The 6,369-nt window shown below is 34.7% G+C and overlaps 1 pseudogene; it reads right to left on the bottom strand.

Annotated features, from left to right (window-relative positions):
- Nucleotides 1–266: 266 nt before the first annotated feature.
- On the bottom strand, nucleotides 267–4,687 carry LOC116930559 (annotated as a pseudogene).
- Nucleotides 4,688–6,369: the final 1,682 nt, after the last annotated feature.

A 6,369-nucleotide genomic window follows, 5' to 3' on the forward strand; every position in this document is an offset into this window, starting at 1 on the left:
AATGACCTGAACCGTCACCTGATTGTCTTGGTGTTCAACGTCATCCTCTTTTTCTGTTTTTTCCATTTGTTTGCCTTCCCCAAATTTATCTTTTATGTTTAGCACCGAGAATCCGAAATCCGAAATCACGGAAAAAAATTTCTTTAATCTTGTTTTTTTTTCTCGAAATCCTCTTCCAGTTGAGATAATTGCTTTGACTCTTGTTCATTTCGTAGTGTTTCGATATTGCTAAACAATTCTTCATCACCAAGTTCTTAATCCTTACTCTATGTCTCGGTTTCGCACAAGATAAGGATTCCGCTTCCTGGATCTCCTTTTCTTCCTGCGTGACCCATCGCTTGCTCTTTGATCCGTTCGTTTTCGGGAAAATAAATCAAGCATTAACTTTCAAATCGTCGCCATGTTAATGTCCGTTCCGCGTCCGGCCAAGTTCATAGCGACGATAAATTGACCAATGCCCAGTTCGCTACTTTCCAATGCAAATTTGTCGTAGTCCCGTGTGTAACGGTAAATTAGTTAAGTGGGACAGTGCATTTTCAGCTCATTGTAAATATTGACTTCTCTAATGGTTCTGCAAAAAATTACGGTGGACCGGGGTTTTACGTCCGCATGTTTGAGGTTTCGCTTTGGTTGATCTTGTATTCTTTCCGATATCCTAAGAACATACCACGTTTCGTTGATTTTTTTCTCTAGCCACTTTGCTTCCGATGGGAGAACTTTGGCTGGTTTGACAGTGAAGTTTTTAGGAAAAGCCGTCGGAACGCTTAAAATATCTAATCTTTCTTACTTAACGCTCAAAATGTCTTCTCTTGTTCGGACCCCAGCGTACCCGACACCCCCACCATTTGATCGTATTTCAAGATGAACGTGGCATTGGAGATGAAAACTGCTTTGAGACTTTGCAGACTCAATTTGCATCCTTCCTTGAGCCGAAGGAATTGGTTCAAGGCTTCGTCCCACACGGTAAAAAATTGAATACCCACTGCACTAAACTTCTGTAAATGTACCGGTGAAAGTGGAGTTTCGTGGGGTACCGGTCATATATTGGTTTGGTGGGCTTACCCACCTATTAGTGTACCACTTGATAAGTGTGCGGCAAACTTAACAAGTTCTTTGAAGAAATTCCCGCGCTAGGCTGCAGGCACTTTCTTGTCTGGACATAACAAATTGTTGGGCATTTCAGTGTACACTTCCTGCGGCTAATTTTTGCGAACACCATTTTTCACAATTTAATGGCGTCAGACCACCATTGCACCTCAAATCCATATTAGGTCGTCTCTAAGTTAAACCGTTCTCGAAACTTGAAGGAAAATGGAAATGCTGTTTGCAGTTATAATACACAGAAATATATACGATTATGAAGTCATTCCCATTCATGAAATACCCCAAATAATGCTGGATTTTCCTGGTAGAAGTGGACACATCAATGTTGTAACTGGCGAGCTGGTTTGGGTTTTGTGTGTTGGAAGTAATAACACATTTTAATGTAACAGTTAGTAAGAAAGTTTTAATGAAAATTTTTTTTATTTTCTAGCCGATGCTTTGCAGTTAGGTAGGCTGTTCGCCATCAACGTTTTTGATCAATTAGTTAGACCTCATTCCCGATATTCAACTCCACCAATACCGTAGAAGTGGCTGAATTCAAATATCCTTTTCTTAACTTCGCAGTTTGTTCAAAAGGAGAATTCCGTAATAAATAATAATGCTACTAGAAAAGAAAGGCTTTTATAAAACTAAAGACGCTGTAAAATTTGTCACTTGGCAACCACGCGAGTGTGTGTATGTTCTTGTTTTCGGGGAACTAGGCCAGTAGCCTTAGGCAGTAGCCAGTAGTCTGTGACGCTGACGATTCCTGATTTAAGCAGCTATTAATTTTTAACAGACCACGCTGGTGTGCCATAGCTTGAAAAAGACGTCTAAATTGGAGTACCTCATCACCCTTTCATCGGTCAGTTAATTTTACTTACATTTTTTCGTATCGTTGTATTTAATTTATGGTAGGAGCTCACATTCTGTAAAAAATCAGGATGCATCGTGCGCGAAGGGCCGAAAACCTCCAATGATTTAAATTGAAAAATGTAATCCTTGGGCCATACTCGGCTCTCACTAAGCATTTTTGTACGCAGTATGGTTTTAAAACGGGTGCGAAAGAAACTAATGACGAACTAAATTGTGGGCGATATGGCTGCGAGCAAAAAGTAAAATCCTTTGCCAATTTTTATCATCATTTGACGGTGTGTGATAAAAATATTATTATTGTGAAGGCAGATGAAGATGCTATTTCAATTCAAAATCCTAGTCTAAGTAGTTTTGTTGAGCATGAAGATGAAAATACGTTCGTTCATAACGATATTTTTGAAAATGTGATTGAATGTGATTCAGACCAGAACATTCCCTCCCAAGCGAGCAAGATCAGTCTTCCGTTAGGGAAGATGATGACTAAGTTAACTGCTCATTATAACGTTAGCGAAACTGCAATTACTTTCCTCACGAAAGAACTACTTGCTATAGTTAATGATGGTGACACTAGTAAAATTAATTTCATTGAATGTCTAAAAGAATTAGAAACATAACAAAAAAGAAAACATTTTACACGAATTTTTTTACACGAAATTCTTATTGGGTCAATTAAACATCCACTTAGAAATAGAAATGAACAACATATACCCAAATAGATCAAGGAAATATTTCAGTATATAAGTATTCGGCGAACTCTAACAGCATGGTAAAATAGCTTAGAGGTAGGCGGACTCCTATCTCTCAAAAGGGGTTCGTTTCTCAGGAATGTAGATAGCGCTGCGATCAGCGACAGTCGAGATTGTTAGGTAGGTATAGGGGAAAATCATGTTTTAGGGGTACTGTTTAATTTTAGAATTAAGTTTGGAAATGAAAAATTTAATTTATATAGATTAAAAATAATATTCTATAGTTCATTTATTAAATCTTCATAATCGTCAGTCGACAATTTTAGATGAATTTTGTTGGACCGCTTATTTCACCAGCGGTGTTTTCCATTCTTAAGGGGGGTATAAAACGATAGGTATAGATGCATTTTTTTCCCGTAAAGGCTTAAAATTTATTGCTGATTAGTACTTCCCATGGTACTGGCTGTCAGTTTCTCTAGAGTCTAGTCATTGTTGGCAACTAGTCTGATTTTCTACATAATATAATATCTGTCGTTGACTACATATGTCTAGCTTTCTAATTTTGTTTGAAATTAAATTTGGAATTTTAGTGCTTTTTATGATACCACATAAACTGAATGGGTATATACATTGCCATATTTTTAGTGACTATAAATCCATTTGTGTTTGCTTGCACGCTTTTGGGCTCTTGATCCTTAATAGTAAACAATGGAACAAGCTGATTTTCAGAGAATAGCTTTTAAAAGAACTTGTGCCTGTAATACAGAAAGAGTGACTCCAAATTATGTTTAAAATTTTTATTTTTGTCAGAAAACACTATAACATTATTGATTTGGGATAAGTTCCAGTGAGCTTAATTTAGGAAATAGTGCAAAAAATTTAGAAATTAAAAACTAAGAAATCGGAAACTATTCTTAAACGACCAAAAAAGAAATAAATTGATACTATCTTGACAAAAACACAATAAATGTTTCGATAAAGTCATTGAAATGAGACCTGTGGTTGTAGAGTTTCTATAAATTTCACGAACGTGTCTTCCGGTGGCTACGATACCTGAGTCCGCAGCGTATTCAATTCACTTTTTATCTTGATCTGAATATAACAATTAGAAAATTACAGACATATTTTAGATAAATAGTCATGGACACCTTCATTACCTTTAACATTGCTGATTTACGATAACTACTTTTGACTGCCTTTTTTTGGCTGTACGACATTTTTTCAATGTGTTTTCAATTTGATTCATGTTCCAAACTATTTTGTTCGACAAATCTCTTAGATGGCGACAGTCATGGCATGAGGTATTCTTCTTTTCAGTTGGGAACTTCATTTTGCAGGGCTGTAACGCCACACTGCAAGAATATGATTTCCAAATACCCTTATCTTCGAAACCTTCCGAACAGTTCAAGAGCTTCCACTTTAGCTGTTCATTGCCTTCTGTAAGTTTCTTAATGTGTACTCCACTGCAAATTTCTAGTTGTTCAAATATTTGTATGCTGTCCTTTATCATCTCAATTGAAGTTGCCTTGTTTGGCAACAAATTTGATGTGTCTGTTACTTTTGATCCATTGACTTCGTAATAAATGTTGTTGTTCTTCAGCATAATGTTCCTTTTTATGGAAATGGTTTCACTATCTATTCCAACTTGGAAAATATTAAAGGCATTTTCAAAAATATCCTTGTTGTAATACCAGTTCTTCTTTTCCCCAGCTAAGTTGTTCTCCATCAATAATTATTTGTGTCTGACAGTTTTGAACATCAGAATTGATCAAGCACACCCCAGCATTAGTAATGTCTTCTGGTGGAATACTGATTTCTTTTCCATCGATAATCGTTTCTGTCTGACAGTTAGTAACTTCCGAATTGTTTAAGCACATGACAACATTGGTAATGTCTTCTGGTGGAATATTATCTTCCTCTTCATTAATCTTGTCAATCTCATTTGACGTTTCAAATTCAATTTCAGTTACTCTTGACGTTTTGGAAATACTGTCAGTTTCTTTACTACTGTTACATAGCTTCCTTTTTCTATCTGCAGACATTCTTGAAAAGTGTTCTGGGCAATCTATGTACAAAATGTAATTGATTAGTTGTGACACTTGCTTTAAACTTGACAACATATACAATACAAACTTTGAAATATTGTTGGACACGCTCCTTCCTTAAGCACCCAATTTTTGGGTGTGAAGTGTTCTTTACCTCCTACGATCTGAGTTGTTCCCTTCACAATGTCTTCATCACAAAAATGATTTGCACAAACATAAGATTTGTCAGAAACTCTGTAATTCTTTCTTTGAATTAATTTTGTCCACTTCTGTTGTAATTTTTTATCTTTGGTGGTGAAAACTGTTACTTTTTCTTCATGCCCCTTCTTATATGTGTAGCCAGAATCACAATTTGGAACACAGCATCTATTAGACATTGTGAATTGTGACCAACTAGAAATGTTTAGAAAACAGATTAGAATTACTCAGTGTTCCTTTGAATACGATAAAGTTTTATTTTAATAGAAATAAGATAGAATAAATCAGTTGAACGAATAAAAAATAAAAATACGAATATTTTGCCAAGTAGAACGAATAAAAAATAAATAATACGAATAAAATAAATTTGTATTCGTATTTTCGAAAGAAATTTCGAATAAAATTTCGAATAAAATGAACAAATTGAATTTTGTAATTTAAACGATACCAATCTGCATTTTAATTCTCTCTTGGTAATTTTATCGAGAATACAGCGGAAACCAAAATCATTTAAGATTTAAGAAACAAAGAACTAGGAAATTCAATCGAAACACTGAAAATGAGTGAAAAAATGCTAAAATTATTTTAGAAATATAGTTTGATTAGTTTCCAGTACCCAGTTAAATGCTCTTATGAACTTTGAGGATCAACAGCATTTCAAAAAAATCGTCTGATAGACGGTTTCTTCTTGCTGTTAATATCAATGGTCCTGCACTAAACAGGCGTTTAACAGGAACGCTTGAAGGCAGACCTGTATTGAAGCGTAAAAATAGAGCTTTTATTCGAGGATATTTATGAAGGGATTCCAGACCTTTATCCGGGTCAACCAACTAAACAGTACCCCAAAATCGGCTTTGGAATTTGTATTCTTTTATTCGATTTTAGTGGCTTTTTAAAATATTTCGAATAAAGAATACAAAGAGAATAAAACTTTAAATTATTCGAGTATAAAGAATACGAATAAATAAAATGAAAAAATTATTCGAAAATAAAGATAAAGATTTATTCGAATTCGTATTTTAAAATACATTTTTATTCGAAAGGAACACTGGAATTACTGCTTAGAATTACTTCAAAGATAAGAGGATAAATATGATTTACTTTTTGTTATCTATAAAAAAAACCACAAGTAAAGGGTAACGACTAAAATACAGACTAAAGAAACTGACACTGACAGCCAGTATCATGGGAAGTACTACCCAGCAATAAATTTTGCGCCTTTACGGGGAAAAAATGCATCTACACCTATCCTTTTAAACCCCCCATAAAAATGGAAAACATCGCTGGCGAAATAAGCGGTCCGTCAAATTTCCTCAATAATTGTCGATTGACGATTATGAAGATTTAATAAATGAACTATAGAAGATTAGTTTCAATCTATATAAATTAAATTTTTCATTTCCCTATCTTAATTCTAAAATTAAATAATACCCCTAAAACATGATTTTTCCCTATACCTACCTAACAATCTCGACTGCCGC

This window comes from Daphnia magna, linkage group LG9, assembly GCF_020631705.1.
Source record: "Daphnia magna isolate NIES linkage group LG9, ASM2063170v1.1, whole genome shotgun sequence".
Lineage (NCBI taxonomy): Eukaryota > Metazoa > Arthropoda > Branchiopoda > Diplostraca > Daphniidae > Daphnia > Daphnia magna.